This window comes from Podarcis raffonei, chromosome 8, assembly GCF_027172205.1.
Source record: "Podarcis raffonei isolate rPodRaf1 chromosome 8, rPodRaf1.pri, whole genome shotgun sequence".
Taxonomy (NCBI): Eukaryota; Metazoa; Chordata; class Lepidosauria; order Squamata; family Lacertidae; genus Podarcis; species Podarcis raffonei.
The window spans coordinates 42,136,188-42,152,778 of record NC_070609.1 but is presented as its reverse complement, the minus strand read 5'-3'; positions in this window follow the sequence as shown (position 1 = coordinate 42,152,778).

Sequence of the window (16,591 nt, the reverse complement as noted above, 5' to 3'; positions counted from 1 at the left end):
TTTGCCTAGCCAGAATATGTCCTTGAACCATTATAAGGCCTCTTGCTTGGATGGAGGTGGAGTATTTGAATAAACCAGGTACAGGGATCATTTGGCCCTCCACATGTTGCTAAACTACAACTCATATCAGCCCCAACAAGCATGGCCAATGTCCAGAGATTCTGGGAGTTGTAGTTCAGCAACTTCTGGAAGACCAAAGTTTCCCCAAACCTGGTGTAAACGTTTGACCTTTGCATTGCTGGAAGTTAGCCTACTCTACAAAGGCCAGAGTTATGTGTGTTGCCCCACCTACTTTTGACTCTGACCACACACCCCATTTGCATGTAACCCCTGGAAAGTTACCCATGTGGGAATGCGACCCCACGTATCTGATGGATAACAAACTTGATGTGATAGCCTCCAGATCTTTATTGGATAATGAAGCCCTGAAATGGGCACGCTTGAAGGAATTCTAAGAGGCAAACCAACAGTTAGAGAATGGATAGATGAGGAACCAATTGATGAACTTGCCACATCCATCACACTACTGGAGTTACCGAGTGCTGTTGTCAGAAGAGAAAACAAACAGAACTGGCATAACACAAAGACACACAAAAGCCCTAGAGCAACATTAAATCACCTCAAGACATCTCCATTAAACAGAATTACTGTCCCCATTAAGTAGCAGTCATTGCCATTTAGTGTCACTGACTATTCAGTTGGTTCCCTGGGAGACATCTCGATTAAGCAGATGTCACACTTGGGTTTCTCCTAAAGAAAGGCCTTGTTCAGGGAAAATTTCCCTCCAGCAGTTGGTCCTTATTGGAAACAAGCCCAACGGGTTCAAGCATATCATCTTATAGCCAGCGGATAGTGACTATATTCTATTGTTCCATTCTTATACATAAGCCTCATTGACGGAGTAAGTAAGCTTCCAACAGCATTGAAGGCTTCAAGACAGCAAAATCCAAAGTGGTCTACAAGGATGAAAAACTCCCCAACTAAGATGACTAGGGAATAGAACAGTAAATGAAACACAGCAAATACAGTGTAATGTTGGCCCTGTTCAGACAACAATCCCACGTGTATAAACGGAAGTGGACTTTAATGTCCCCACTATCACATCCTGCAATTCAGAGTGAGAGTTGAGTTATAGGGAGCAATCTAAGGCAGGGGTGAGGAACGGGGTCAACTGTTGGGCACACAAGTACCCCACACCTATGATATCCGAAGTAGAGCAGGTGGGTGTGGCTTAGCCAAAATGGTCTTGCAAGCCAAATGGAGAGTCCTGGCAGGTCAAATTAGGCCCATGGGCCAGATTTTCCCACCAATACAAGATGGCGCCTCCCTCATTCCAACAGTCAACCAGACTGGCAATTGAATTTTACTTGAACACTAGCTATGAGACAGATTCCTCCATCAAATTGGAGGAGAGTAGGCTAGCTGAGGGGTGCAGTAGAGAGTGTGGGGCTTACAATGCCCTGTCCACTTTCATCCCCACAGCATCTCCCATCTGAGAGGGCTGCTTCACTCTGCCCTACGGCTGGGCCTGGATTCCCAGATCTTATCTAGGAAATCAACCGTATGAGAACTGGGCCTATGCACACAGGAAAGCCCTTTAATATTTCCCATTTTGAGGTACCCAGCAAGTGGTTCCAAATGTGGGACAGGTAATGCTGTCTGAGCAGAGAAGGCAGATATACTCTTTCCCGTGCACTACTCACCATGCTTAGGAAAGTGATTGGGGAAAGTATTTATTTGGTTCAATATTTTTCTTTGAAATTAACCTGACTTCTCTGACAAATGGGCTATCAGTTCCTTTTGCAGTCCTACCATTTTGTTTGGTTTCTCATTTTCCCAATCTTAAATTCACAATACTGTGCATTTCAAAGGGATGACTGTGTTTCAGTTTGCATATTGTTTCGGAATGAGCGAATTAGACAGATATGCCAATGAATGAGAACTAAATCAAATACCTTAGTTCTCATTGTCCTGGTTTTATTTTATGTTGTTTTTGGCTTTAGTGTGTTATTATTTCGTGATATCCATTGCAATTTAACGATGGGATTACTTTTCATATGATTCCATTAACCACACTGAGTGTCTCCATTTGGAGAGGATAATGCTGGTTATAAATTGTATTGTAATGCAAATAAATAAATATTGTACTGCTTTTATGACGACAATTTGTGTGATCCACAGAAAAATGGGGAAAGCTTTTCATTCCCTGGTTTCAAACATTTGGTAACTCCTCCACCACAAAGTGTTTGTATGGGTTTTTCCACCTCCATAAATATATATATGATGTATTCAAGCCACATCACTCTGTTCTCTTTTTCTTCTGAATGTCCTCAATAAATCACTGACCAGGACAAACTAATTGTCCTTTCTGGATTTTTTTTTTTAAGGGGCAAAAAAAGAAAGGAAAGAAATGGATTAGAAAATAAATCCGTGTCTCTTGCTTGCTTCTTGGGAGATGGAGAGCTTTATGCATTTCAAGTGTCTTTCCAAGTCTCTTGCTAATGGTAAAAACTACATTTCCTTTAGATTTGGGGAATGTTGGCCTGAAGTCAGAATCTGCTCTTAACATTTCCAGGCCTGGGTGTCATATAAATTCGAGATATATGTCTTTCCTTTGTATCTGAAACACCAGTGTTTAGTGGGCTGAGAACACACTGAAGTCTAAGTTATATCCTTGGCGTCATCCTGCAGTCTGATTTTTCAGCACATCCAGCCTTGGATTGATGCAGAGAGCATGAATCTAAATATATCTTGGGTAGAGAAGTAGCTGCAAAGGCAGGAGAGCTATATTTATTTTAAAAAATGTATTATATACCACTTAGAGCCCCTATGGACAATACACTTAAAGCAGATCACTTAAAAAAGTTATGGCTGCCTAAGAAAGCTCCACCAGACAGGGATGCAATGGAAACACCACTTCACTGTCACCAAGCAGACTTGTTGACAATATGGTACTAAGCTAGACTGACCAATGGCTTGACTCAGTGTAAAGCAACTTCCTCTGTTCCTAATTGGTGACAGCAGTGAGGAGCAAGAGGCGGCCATGATGGTGGTGAGAGGTTTATTGAGGGCATCTTGTTCAATGATTTCTCCCGCCACCAAACCTGAATAGTATCATGCTGCTGTGATGTAAACATGTTCACAGCACCTCATACTGCCCAGCTTTCCAGAAAGTATGATGGGGGGAGAAGCCTTATATTAAAATTGAAGCTGACTACAGTACATTGTGTCAGATGGTTGTTTGCAAGTGGGACTTCCAACCAAATGTTGTAGCCAGCCAGCCACGCCCTCTTCTCAAGACACACCAGTCCACTTATCCTCCTTCCTGATTTCACACTTGTGCTTTTCCAGCCTTTTTATATATGGTTAATTTAAAGAACAACCAAATTTCTGTTCCTTGGATTGCTGGGGCTGTAGTCTCGCAGTTTTTATTTTGTGTATTTTGACCATTTATTTGTCTGAATTTCTTAGCCACCCTAATAAGACAACATAGCTGTTGATGGCCTGGTGTAGGGTGTATGTAAAATAAGTAAATGCTCCCAGTTTCTGCTTCTTAAAAAGAAGATAAAGGTGGTGTGGAAGTGTGATTCTGAATTGTGCACAAATAAAAATAAATGAAGACTGGCATTACGTGGCAATTCCCGCCCCCTCCCACAGATAGATTAAATAAAGACACCGGACACCAGAATTTAGGTTAATGGGCGAAAATGGCCACAACTTTATTGATTACAGGTAAGAGTGGTATTGGCTTTAGGCATTGGCCCTAACAGACTATCCGGTCTAACCGGGAAGGGTTAAGCACCAACAGGGGGAGCCCCCGAGATGCACATCCCTAGGCGCTCCCCAAGGGGTTACCGCTCGGGAGCGCGCTTTAGGCCCTAGCCTCCGTAGGTTTCGGGCGAGGCGACGCCCCCCGGAGTCCTTTAACGAACTACCCTTCAAGATTTGGGGAAGGTGATGGCGCTCCTCCCCCCCGCTTTCATTTGCATAACAATAACCCTGCCAATGCCTACCGCCAAAACCGGGGAGTTGTGACGTTTTGCTACGAGGTAGGCGAAAAAACCAAGTGGCTTTTAAAATACAGCCAATTAGCCAAATGGAAAAACTCCTACCAGGCCCCTTGTGGTGACCAGCCGAAGCCCATAGCAAAGTCCGAATGCCAACCCAGAGGGCGGGTGGGTGGGAAAACAGCAGCTGCTGTAAGGAAAGAAAGGGGCGAGCCAGGGCTGCCCCAACCTTAAATGCCCTTTGTTAACCCCGCCCCTGCCGCCAGCCGATTGGCTGGTGCTGTGGATAATGAATAACAATTGGCATGGGGAATCCCTGAGTCCCGCGGGGCTGGAACCAGCCCCGCGAGAATGTAGACAGGGGCGTGAGCCCGCAACACACACCCCTCCTTAGGTCGGGAGTGGCTTTGCCTCCCTCTTCTTATTTTCCCCCTTCAATGCTTTCTTCACACAAATATTCCTAGTTTTGAATTCTCACTGCTATTGATCCTGGGAAGCTTTTATTTTTGCCAACAGCAGGGAACTCTTCATTCTGTGCTCTTTGTCGATGGGCACTGATTTGTGGCTGTAAGCTTTGTAATTTTACATTTTTGGCATGCTCGGTGATGTAACAACTCTGAGCTATGACCCATTTGATCATTATTCAGGGTTCCCACTAGGGCAATTGGAGCCCATTTAAACGTATTTTGTCTCCTTAGCAAAAGACGTTCTCCATTCACACCTCCCTTTGCCCCCCAAAAAGCCAGCACATGCAATGATACAGCAGTCATCATTGGGTAATAAAATAAAAGACCACGGCACCGAAGAGGTTACAAACCATTTTGTTCAACCAGACTATTTACAAGAAGCAACAGGGTATCTGTTTCCTGTCATCTCCATCATATATCTTGAGCTCGAGAGACTGGAGCCCAATTACAGCCTGATATCTAATCAATACACACCTTATTCCTAGAGCAGGAACTAAAGGAGAAGGCCCGTGGGAGGCAAAGTTCAAATTACTCTACTGTCAATTCCAGATAGCAGCTAATGATAGCATATACTTCTTCAAGGAGGGGGATGGGAGAGACGGACATAGGATGCAATTGGAGAGTCGATACCCAGATCCCATATGCAGATTCGCTTATAGTTTAAATTCCTACAATTCCTCCTGAAAAGCAGATGAGTGGATGGGGTTATATGCTCCATGCCACAAGTCTTCAGGGCTTTAAATAAGGGATTCAGATAACATCGTAATTCCAGATTCTGTCCTGCTTTATAGAAGACGGGCAACTTAGTTTCAGGCCTGTATTTTCACTCACATACACAAAATATCCAAACAGAAGACCCAGCTGATGCATTTATAGCTCTCTAAAGCCCTGCAGGCACATCCATAGCATATCCCTTTCCAAATGGAGTTGTTAAATGAATTCCTCTGGTTGACCGTATCAGTCAGATCAGCTTTTTGTAGTTCTACCATAGGGATGGGCTGTAGTTCAGTGGTAGAGCATCTGCTAAGGTCCAGTCCAGGTAGGGCTGGGAGAGACAATACTGTGTGGACAATACTTAAAGAGATGGATCAAGGTCTTACTTGGTCTAAGGCAACTTCCAAAGTTCCTGTTGTATTGCCCAATCAACAATCCAGCTAAAATGCCTGGGTAAGACCTACATATAGAAAATGAAGCTCAATGGTGGTACCAATGTCTTATGTTTCTGGGATAGCTCAGCATGAGACTCTGTTGGGAGATAGGAGCAGCGGCTTGGAAGAAAACAGGGTGGGCAAGAAAGGAGCATGGAGGTCTTTGTGCCAGAGGTGGGAGAGCAATGATGTCTTGTTCTAATGAATCAGCACTCCCTTCTTTTTTAAAAAAATATGCAATCAAGCTATGCTATTTATCTGATAATTGTGCCAATTGATCAACCCGGAACTTCCAAAAATATCCTTCAATGGGCATTCTGCCTCCAGCTGTGTTTATGGCAGCTCATATCATGTATGTAAATACATTCAGATGCATCCTGAATTATTTTAAAACAATCACTCTAACACTAATCATTTGATAGACACAAGCCTTTTCTTTTAAGAAGTACATTTGAGAATGCAGTATGTAAAGATATGCTTCAAGGGTACCATGTGAAGGGGGACTAGGGTTGGCTCTGGGGGCTAGCATCACTGGTCTGAGGCCCACGCCCATGCCAGGGAGCCCTCTGCCAATCTCAGGAGCCCTCTGGCCCTGCCGCTGCTCCCACTCATCTTTGCTGCTGCTACATGTTCACCTCTTCCCAAAGCAACCAGTAACAGGAGCCAGGAGAAGCGGCAGCAAGCCCCCACATGGTTTGCCCTCTCCCTCTCAGCAGGGGTGTGGATTGGGCCCTTAGGGACAGGGCAAGCAACTGGGCAGCAGTAACAGTGGTGAGGAGAAAGGGTGAGCACTGAGAGCATCTTGCCCAGGGACCCGCCAAATCCAGGGCTGCCCCTAGGGAAAGCTCAGTGCTGGAACTCCTGCCTTGCAAGCAGAAGGTCCTAGGTTCACACCCCAGCGTTTCCAGGTAGGGCCAGAAATATCACCTGTCTGAAACCCTGCAGAGCCACTGAAAGCCATTGCGGACAATGCTGAGCTAGATGACTCAATGATCTGACTCAGTCCTATGCTTCTCTGTTTGGAAGCTGTTCCCACTTCTGGGTGTTGCCATTGATGCCACCCAAACAACTGAGAAGTGCACTGATTGGGACTGCTCACCATTACTTTCTCCATTCTATTCATTGGGCCAAGCTGCAAATTTTGATATACATACGGAATGTCCCAGGTTCAATCCCTAGTATTTCCAGGTAGGACTGGGAAAGGCTCCTACCTGGAACTCTGGAAAGCCAATGTTTGTAGACAATACTGAGCGAGATGGACTGACTCAGAATGGCCTAAGACAGTATACAGTCGGTTGCTAAGTTCCTTTTTCAAGTTCAATTTCAAAAGAAGGCTTCAATCTGTCACATAGCACACTTTGACCAGCATTTGAAGCCTTTCTTGGAGAGACTGTGGAACATAACTCATTTCTGAGATGTCATTTCTTGTACCTTACATCAGAAAGCATTGCACATGCCTTAATTAAACCGACCAAACAGTCTTGGAAGCTGCGCCGTTTAATAAGGGATGTACACTGTAATTTCCAAGGATGACTTAATGTCTTACTTCAGTTCTCCCTGTGGCTCAGGGAGCCTAACTGTTAAAAATGGCTGAGGTGAGATTCAAGGCATCATCTGTGTTCTAAACACTGTTTTCCTCCTGAAGGCTGGCAGAAACAGATAGCAATTTTCACATTAAACTTTCCAGCTAAGCATTTCATTTGAGATGAAACCGGCACTTTTGCACCAAACAACAGGGTGTAACTTTCCAAGGAGTGGAGTGGATTTACTTGGTCCCATGTGGTCATGTTACTTTAGGATAAATATGAATTTGAGACCCAGAATTTCTTTTTGCAGTTACAAATTGAAAGGAAAAGAGCCCATGTCATCAGAGCTCCAGGAGATCTGGAATCAAGTCCTACCTTCACTAGGGTCACATTTATGTTTTTGGCTTTGCCAACAGACTAGCTGTTGAAGAATTCCTGAAGGAATTCACAACTTCTAAACTACTGCTGAGTTTCTAGGGTTGGTTTTAACGATGAAAAACCCTTATTCAGAGTCATTCCCACAAGGCAATGAGTGGGTGGCATTGGCAGAGTGTCTGGAAGAAAGCAGATGGAGTCCACGGAGAAAAGAAACTAATAAAGTGTATACCATGTGAAGAGAAATAAATGAAGAGTTTTCTTTTTCTTAGGTCAGGCCTACACAGGGGGGAAACTCATTCAAAACAACAACTCCCAACTCCTCCAACTACATACCTTTCAACATTCCTCAGATGAAAATAGGGACATTCTATTTTAGATCAGTGTCATCCCTGCCCTTTCCTCCTTCTTCCTCCTTCCTCCTTCTCCTTCCAAAATGCTAGCCACGCTATTGGTGTGGGGTTCCTTATTAAGGGGAAGGGCTGTAGCACCCCAGTGGGAAGAACACATTTTTGCATGCACAAGGCCACATGTTGCATCCCAAGCATTTCCCTTTAGGGCTTGGAAAGACTTGAAGGCCACATGTTCCATCCCAAGCATTTCCCTTTAGGGCTTGGAAAGACTTGTTTCTGAAACCCTGGAAAGTTGGTGCCAGTCAGTGTAGGCAATGAACTAATAGTCTGATGTGATATAAGGCAGCCTCCTAAGTAAAAAAGGCAGTCTTCAGATCTGGCACCTTCTTTCCTATGGGTCAAATAAATCTAATGCATGCTCTGCATGTGAGATGAGATTCAGTTGCGATCTCATGTCAATAGCATTCCACAGAGCTAGGATCAGAATTTCCCAGGCAGGGAGTGACGTGCAGATGTACACAGGGGAGATTAGCCACACCAATCCATGTCAATATTTATGTCTCTCTGGAAAAGTTCTTCTCTTTACCAACGTGGGATTTTAATTTCCAAAGTGCGTGGGAAGGCTGAAGGTAGTGTTTTAAGGGCTTTAAAGGAATCCCCTCAGGTTGTTTTCTTGATTGAACTATAAACCTGAAATATTACATCACACCTCCGGTGAAGGTAAGTCTCAGCACTGTTACTGCTTCCAGCTCGTCTCTCTAGTCACTGAATACTTGGGTCTGACATCAGCACATATTTTTGGTTTCCATTTAAATCCAAGTGTGATTTTATTAGATTCAGATCACTTTTCAGTGGGCTCGCCCAGGCTGTAAACTGATGATTAGACTAAGGTAATAACAGCTTTAATAGAGTTCAAAGGTAATTGTTCCCACTGAAGTGAGAACTCACTGAAAGGCATATTAAATCAGATTGATATGGAGACCTGAGATGATCAAGTTTTTCAGGAAGGTTTTACGCTGAACTTCGAGCTTATTCTTCCACTGGTAAGAGGCGGGAGTTTTTCATACCAGGGGTTCATAATACCTATTCTTGGCCGGCAGGAATTAGTACAGTGGTACCTCAGGTTACATACGCTTCAGGTTACATACACTTCAGGTTACATACACTTCAGGTTACAGACTCCACTACTCCAGAAATAGTGCTTCAGGTTAAGAACTTTGCTTCAGGATGAGAACAGAAATCGTACTCTGGCAGCACGGCGGCAGCGGGAGGCCCCATTAGCTAAAGTGGTGCTTCAGGTTAAGAACAATTTCAGGTTAAGTACAGACCTCCGGAACAAATTAAGTACTTAACCCGAGGTACCACCGTACATCAAATATAACATGAACCCCATTTGCAAAGTGGTGACATACATCCAGGGTACCTACACTGGAGTGTTTTAAGCTTTTTTGGGATAGGACTTTCTGGAAACCACCTAAATTAGTCAGTGGTAGATGGTGGGGGCCATTGTGTCAAACGTCACCCAAATTTGGAATATGCATATTCCCACTACTAACGTCTCTGTTTTAGGGTATAATTCAGTCTTCCTTTGCTGAGAAAACTGATTTGGTGGGAGGTGCAGTTGCTGCAGGATGGCATCTTAACATATAAACATATCACTCAAGAATCAGGCCATTGGCCCATCATAGCCTAGTATTGTCTGGTACTGATATTGACGGGTATTAGCTCTCCAGGGTTTCAGAGAGGGCTCTTTTCTAGCAGTACCTGAGTGTCAGAGAATGAAACGGGGATCTTTGCAAGTATATCACCTACCTTTGAGGTAGGACTTTTCTCCTAAGTAAAGTGGTGAACAGGGTCAAAGTGAGAAGAGACCAAATCTTCATCTGAGGGTCAAACAGAGGTAGGCCAAAAAGTTCCAGGAGGAACAGTATCCAGAGCTGAGCAGTGTGCAGTTAAAGACAGGCACAATGTCAGGTTCCAGAGGTGCAGCATGGGAAAAGGGTGGAGAGGAGACAGTCAGCTTGGTAGGTCCTCTTCACTAGCAGACATGCTTCTCAGTCTGCAGGTCAGCTCCTGGGATAAGAGACTGTATAGGACTGGGTAGGGATCTGTCAAATTCAGTTCTCCAAGTTTCACACACATATCCCAGTCTTCCACATTTCTTTAGCAATTTGTAATTTTAAAACACCAACAGCCATCATGCAAATTTGCCAGAATTTTTGTATTATTTTATGTTTTGGTTCAAATATTAATTTGAGAAGTGTGGATTAGATAATTTCTCATTTTAAAGGGGAAGCTGGTTTGACTTCCTGAGTTGCCTGACCGGCTGCTAAGTCAGCCGGTATGTACTCTAATTCTATCTAGACCAGGAATTCCAAAGTCTGGCCCGGGAGTTTGAAACGGCCCCCCAAGGCAATTTTGAAAAAGCAATATCTTGCGGCCCCCCGAGCACCTGCCCACCAAAGCCATTTCCTTTTTGCGGGGTTGTCACAAGCTATCCCCTCTGTGCAGGGGGTGTGGCTAGCCCACACACCATTAGAGAGTCCCCAGCTGGCTCACTCCTTTTGTCGACCCATCTGGTCAGCCGGGGGGGGCATGGCCAAATAAATAAATAAATAAACAAATAAATAAATAAATAAATACTATAGTACACATTCGGGACGTTGATGCTGCAGCGATGGCTGTTTGCAAAACAACATCAAACCTTGCATTATGTGACATACATTCGACAAACACACAAGACGTAACCAGCTGTACCTTCACATAAACAATACTCTTCTATATATTCTTATCACAATATCAAATGTTTATCTTGTGCATAAACAACACATAAAGTGCAATAATATAGATGGAAGTCCCTATAGATCAGATCATTCATAAAGACCAAATGTCTGCTAGCTTCTGTTCCACACATGTTCATAAAGTCCAAATTGGAGACTGCCACAGTTCCACAGAGTTGACAAGGATTTCCGGAATAATGTCTTGTTCCACTCTCATGGGCTTCATCAGTGGTACATGTTCATATGTAGTATTTCAAAGCCATGGACCTCGCCCTCCTGGGCTTCATCAGTTGTACATATTCTAAGCAATATAAATGAATATAATGTCATAATTCAACATATTTTAACAAATTGAAATTATATAAACAATTGTGCTATAGAAATACACACCATATATGAAGTATCAAGATAATAGAACTTATAACATAATGGTTTCTGCAGTGAACAACAACTGTTACAATGTAAGATTATATAGAAAGGCGCAGCATTGATTTTAGTTACAGGTGACAGCAATCTGTAGCTATAAGGTTTTCTTTTTAAAGTGACCCCTTTAAAACAACGAATGTAAAACAAACTCTATCCATACATAGGTGTTATACATACAGGTATTAGTAATGACTCATAGAAAGCAACTATAATCAATTTCAGTATTCAAACCTGAGGGATGCAAAGAGTCAAGTAGAAAAATAAATCTAGTTTCTTTCTGCAGAAGAATTTTCTTTGCTCGTTCTACAGGACCAAGATATACCCAAATTAGGAAAAATGTCATATCTTCATCCGAATGGGACGATTGAATAAAATGCTGTACTAAAGGAGCGTCAATTACATTGTTCCTAATACTAGACCGATGTTCTGTAATTCTTACTTTAATAGGTCTAAGAGTATGACCTACATATAACAATCCACAAGGACATCTAATCACATAAATTACACGTGGAGTCACACATGTAGCAAATGCCTGTAAAACTAACTTAAAACCTTCTTTGTTGGTAAATTATTTTACCTGCAGTGAGTATTTACAATGACCACATCTGAAAAAGCCACGTCGAGGATTAGATAGAGTACGTTGTGTGGATGTAGATTTTAAATCCGTATGCACCAGTATATCTTTTAATGATTTTGTGTGATGTTTGGCGAAAAGGGGAATCATATCACATCCAGGGATGTCCTTAAGAATATGCCAATGTCGCCTTATAATTTTCTCAATCTCAAAAGTCATATGGTTGTACTCTAGGGAAGCATAAATGCGCGTGGATCTTGTGCTAACATGTGAACAGGATGTAAGAAGAGTCAACCGTTCCCTTAATTGTGTTTTCTGAATAGCAGTTGTTATTACAGAATTTGGATAGCCTCATTTTAACAAAGATGCAGAAAGTATTTTTGAATGGGCTTTAAAGTCCTATGGGTCTGATGAATTCTGTTTTAATCTTAAGAATTGACCTAAAGGAAGATTGTCACAGAGGTGTTTGGGGTGATTTGAACTATAATGTAATAAAGAATTTCTATCCATGCTTTTCTTATAAGGACGGACTTTAATTCTAGATTGACCCACATAAATTTCTGGGTATAAAAAAGGTAGGGAGTGTGGACTCAATGTTCCTTCAAAAGTCAAATATGGACTCAGACTATTTATCCAACAGTTAAACGATTCAAAAATATCCTCAGAAAATATAAATATCAAATCATCTATGCATCGGCTGTAAAATAAAATGTGTGCACTATATGGATTATTATGCACAATGTGTTCCAAATCAAAATTCCTCATAAAAATATTGGCTACATTAGGAGCCTCCACAGCGAACCGGAAGTTGTTATACATTTCTAACACACTTCCTTATAACAAAGAAAACCCATAATCCTAACCAAGCACTTGGCATATAAAAAAATAAAATGTACACCAGACTGCACAAAAAGTTAAACTATATACTATGAAAACTTTCTTCCAAATAATATACTGAAGCCAGAACACTGAATATGTCCCTGATTGATTTTGGGCTATGTGTGTGTGTTTATGCGGGAGTAGCCCTACTGACTTATATGAATTTCCAACAGTGTAAATGATGAATGGATCGCCCCTGTAGGTTTAACATCAGTTAATTTCCATTTGTTTTTCTTTGCCATTTTACTATTAACCACCTTCGTGTGAGTGTCTATTTGTCCAATGCAATCTAAGAAACAATCACCCAAATTGATCTAGTGTTAACCTCTGAAAGCATAAAACCTAGACTGGGTTTATCTATTGCTCAACCCTCGCTGCAGCATTAATTCCCTATAGTGCTCACATCTGTGTCTCTGTCACAACCCAACATTTTTACCTTCCCCCCCTCCCAACGCAAAGTGCTTCCATAAATAAATGCCACTGTAAACAAATCTCTGAGGCCCAAAGATGTTGGAGAAACCCCATTTGAATCAGCTTTGTTTTTGCCTCACGTATGTATTGCATATATATAAATATAACATACATAAAATGATAAATTTGATGCAGGTGTCACATTTTTTAGAGCTAGGTAAGGATTGATAGGGTAGAATAGGATGATCCATCATCGGAGGCAGGGTGGTAAGGTATTGGAATTTCAGAAATCTGTTCCCAATCACATCCACTGCTGGATGACTTGGTAACGACCCTATTTGTGATGCGTTACTGAAAATCAATATGCTGCATTCAAGGTCAATGTACTGTTAGAAAACTCTTTAAGCACTGATGGATGGATTGTGCTCATTCAGAGTAAATGTGAGAAGAAATTGACAGCTGAGTATCCTGATCTTTTTTTGCCAAAACTTTAAGAGACAGCCTTCCCTCTTGATAGAAAAATATGATTCCCTCGGGGATTATGTCATTCAGTTTCCTTTGTTGCTTGGCTTTTGGAGAATTTAGGTAATTGTTTAATGCATCTGTCTTCACACAATTAAGAGGCTTCAAAGGCTACAGCCACATGTTAATGATTCCCTGGACTTCACAAGCTGAATAATATTAATCATTGCCAAATCATTTGAAAGAAGGCTCTTAAAGTTTACAAGAATGGTGTACATTTTAACTGGTTTACTAAGAGACTGCATGGAATAAAGATGGTGTTTGTTTGTTTAAAAAACCCTTTGCTTTTCCCTTTTACAGCTAGCCAGAAAGATATGTATGTGTGCACACATAATTCATAACTGGGTTGGATCCATCATGGAAGAGCTATTTTTTTATCTTGTATAAGGACAGTGACATTTAAGATGTTCATCTGTTCATACAAATATGAGACTAAGGATGGACAAATCAGTCTATTTCTGATGTGTCACTTTCAGATGCATTGAGCCATTCTTCCGCTCCATCTCATTTCTGTATTAATCTACACTTTTAAAATCTGCATGAACATGTACATTTCTATACTATCAAAAATACATTTCCCTCTCAAAACAAACATCTTTTATATATAAAAAAGGACTTTGATTGTTTTTTAAGCAAAGTCTACATCACATCGCATGTGAAAGCTGATGAAAACAAAGTTTTGATCTGTACAATCCAGGAGTTTCAGATAGGTCAGTTTGTATCAGGATTTGCAAAGGTAAAATTCCTCAAGTGTTTCGACATGATAGAATATACCTGTTTACACAGCATGTGTTCTTTTGGATTTCAGGAAGATCAGAATATTTTGGGTGTCTTGAAGAACAATGGGAGTCAACAGTCCTTGCCAATCTGCTGCAAATCACACAGAGGTCCAAGAGTAGATCCTTACAGAAGGTCCATTTAGTGTTGCATCCTGCTCTCACAATGGCCAACCAGTGCTTATGGGAAGCCTGCAAGCAGGACCCAAAGTGCAAACGCCCTCTCCCCTCTTATGATTCCCTGCAACTGGTATACAGAAGCATACTACTTTTGAGGGATAATCGCTTTATCTTCCATCCATTTGTCCAATCCTCATTTAAAGCAGTCTAATTTGCTGCAAGTCATGAATTCCATAGTTCCAACAATCCTAAAATTTTCTGAATATGCCTGTTTCTTCAACCAAGCTGGCCTTGCAGCAGAGTTAGTGGAGTTTTTTTGTTTTGCTTTGGCAATAAAATAAATTGAAACACCTTTTTTTCTTTTATATTACAAGCAACGTTCTTTTTATACATTTCCAAAGAAAGGTATCACTCTTGGAAGCAGTTATTCTGTTACAAGCCAGAGACTTCCTCAAAAGAAAACAAGTAGATTTCTGAAGCTAGTGTAATGCTGTGAAAATTAGAGGTAAATTCCTTAGTAAAATAAAATAAAGTGACAGATTCATGTGACCCTTCATAACTACAGCGAACCATTAGGACTGCCCATCCTTCCAGGTAAAAATGGAGGAGAAATTAAATTTAATTCACATTTAAAAGCAAATCTACCTTATTTGTACTTTCCAAAACAATACTGAAAGTCTTCCTTAGAAATTTGCACTTCTTTGACTTTTCCAGTCAGTTAATGTGCAAAATACAAACAGATGGATTATAGAAGGGGAAATTGGTTTGCAAAGATGCATACAAAATTGCATATGAAACAGTGCTTGCAAAATGGCGCATATTCACATTCAATTGTTGATAAATTTCCTTGAGGACTTAAAAAATGCTGAAGTGGAAATGTGAACAACTGAACTTAAGAAAGCTGAGAAACCAAAGTTGACAGACTTGCCCATCTCTAGTTTCACTTGAATCTGTGGAATGCTAATTGTGATCTGTTTTAGAGAGAAAACATCATTTTTAAAACTAGCAGTGATGAGGATCATGTTAAGAAACCATTTCTAAATCCCACTGAAGCATGTTTCTTATAGACAGGGCTAGATTTGGAAACAGGTGAACCAGGCAATGACTTGGGGCTTTCGTTATGAAGGGATGTATTGTCTTATAAAACGGGGATAAATCATGTGTGCAAATTGTGCACCAGTGAAATTGGTCACAAATAAAAGAAAAACAAGGTAACAAGAGAACTAGATGCTCACTGCTCAGGTTTCGAACTCTATGCTATCAACCTCATCACTCTCTGTCTACACATATTAGCTTTTGCCCAGCAAAACTCTATGTCCTAAGGCACTGTAAGCCATTGGTTGCCAGGTCACAGAAAACAAGTTGTAACTCTCCTCTTTATCCATTAAACTTGACTATAACAGGAGTCTTCTTTGCCCTGGGGTTGGAGGTTATGACTCAACTTGGTGGTGTTGGGGAAAGTCTAGCTCCCATCTTTAACGGTCTCTGCTTGCAATATAAAGATTGCTCTTCCTACACTGTTGTACATGGCTGAAGGCTCTCATTCACCTGTTGCAAGCTGCAATCAATTGCTTCATAACAGCCTATAATAATATCAAAATATGAACTGCTGTCTGTGTACTATGTAGTTCATGAGCTTGTATATTAACTTGAGCAGAACCACCATGTCCAAAGGCCGGGGTAATGGAAGTGACACCTGGAGATCCAACAACATTTGGAGGCCCACAAGTTCTTCATCCCTGCACTAAAATCAAGAATGTTCCCCCACCATTTAACTTTTAGAGATGGAGTGGAGGGTGAAGTGAAGACAAAGGACAGTCATTGGATTGGATCCGTCTGAAATTAGATCAATAGAATTCAACAGGCCTACTCTAAGCATGACTAAGGACTTATCCACATTTCCTCTAGTCCCAGTGCATTGCCCCTGGGGAAAACTGCTCTTTAGCACTCAGTCGGAGCAAACAGCAATTTGGGTTTTCCCCAGATTGCCATTTGTTCTGCTCTACCACTATAGAGTGAGTTTTTCCTCGGAAAGCAGTAGTGATAATGGAAAACCATTAGGATCCATGCCTAGAAAGTGTACCTCAAGCGGAAAACCACTGGGACCCATACTTTCTAGGCACAGCACAAGTGGAAGTATGGACAAGCCCTTAGTTTGAATCCAACATCAGGATTGTACGTGATTGTAATGACTCATTAAATAAGAAAAGACATTTTGCACAAGCTC